The 1454-nt window shown below is 43.1% G+C and overlaps 1 pseudogene; it reads right to left on the bottom strand.

Moving 5' to 3' along the window:
* Window positions 1–1193: 1193 nt before the first annotated feature.
* Window positions 1194–1290, bottom strand: LOC113831026 (annotated as a pseudogene).
* Between the last annotated feature and the right edge of the window lie 164 nt (window positions 1291–1454).

Genomic DNA, 1454 nt, shown 5'->3' with positions numbered 1-1454 from the left:
ACTCTTCACACATCCAGCACTTCCCAGCATCCAGTTTCATCATGGCTGGAGTACCCTTTCCTGTCTCCTGGCATTGGGCTTTCCCCAGTGCCTTGCTTTGGTCTGTAACACAAAGAACAAAGTGAGCATGTGCTTGCGGAGGCTTCCTGATATTTTACTGGTCTCTGCTTTCACAGAGGAGCCTCTCTTGGGTATCTGCTGCCTCTCCAGTCCGGCAGGCAGCAGAGTCAACAAGGGTGGAACTGGGCTGCAAGGAATTGGAAACCAGTCAGTATTGTGGCATCACTAACAAAGCCAGCTGAAGACCAGCAAGGATTCTTGTGCTAAACCCCTACACTTCAGAATGGTTTGTTCCACCTAGATGTGGCAATGGCTAGCCCATTCCTTTTTTTAGGTCATATAAGTTCACACTGAAAGAAGGAACCAACACACAGTTGGTTAAGAAAGCTTATTGAATTCTCATGGAATAATGTGGTTAAGAAGTCCAGGGCAGGGCACCCAAATGGTTCTGTGGATAAAGGCGTTTGCTGCTGCTACTGAAAGCCTGAGTTCGATATACAGAATCCACACAAAGGTTGAAGAGTAGAATCGACACTGCAAAGCTGTGCTCTGACCTCTGTATGTGCACTGCCCTCTCTGTCATGTTCTTACCCCACATATACAATAATAAAAAGGAGTCCAGGATGTAGCTCAGTTGGTAGTGATTGCCCAGCTCATGAACACTAGGGTTCCATCCCAGCACTGAGGCATGATGCGGCACTCCTGCAATCCCAGCACTCTGGAGGTTAAAACAAATGTCAAGGTCTTTCTTAGATACATAGTAGCAGGGCAGTAACCCGAGCTACACCAGACCCTGTCTCAAAAAAGTATTATTTTAGAGCTAAAGGCCATCATTTACAGGGTCGAGACAGGAGGATGTAAGTGAGTCCAAGGCCAGCCTGGGCTACAGTGTTGAGACCCTATCTCAACCCCTTACCCCAACAACAACAAAAAGACCAGAAAATTCTGTAGCCCATGTATGAGGCTCCCTTCTTCATCTTTTCAGAGTTAAATTACATAGGTGTGTACAATTAGATATGTTATATATCCATGTATAGGTATATATGCATATATACATTTATAGTTATAGATATGTGTGTATATATAGTTATAGACATGTATATACATATATCTAGTTATATAAGTATGTATATGTATGTATGGAACAGTGCGCAAATGTTTCTGTCATCCTTATACAGGGGCATGTTAATCTCTATTGTTCCAATTTTACTGTATGTACTGCCAAAGTAAGCCCTTAAGATGACATTTCTCTCTCTCTCTCTCTCTGTGTCTCTCTCTCTCTGTCTCTGTCTTGTCATCCTTATACAGGGGCATGTTAATCTCTATTGTTCCAATTTTACTGTATGTACTGCCAAAGTAAGCCCTTAAGATGACATTTCTCTCTCTCTCTCTCT

This window comes from Cricetulus griseus, chromosome 7 (genome assembly GCF_003668045.3).
Source record: "Cricetulus griseus strain 17A/GY chromosome 7, alternate assembly CriGri-PICRH-1.0, whole genome shotgun sequence".
Taxonomy (NCBI): Eukaryota; Metazoa; Chordata; class Mammalia; order Rodentia; family Cricetidae; genus Cricetulus; species Cricetulus griseus.
The sequence above is the reverse complement of the archived record's forward strand: the minus strand, read 5'-3'. Positions and strand labels throughout refer to the sequence as shown.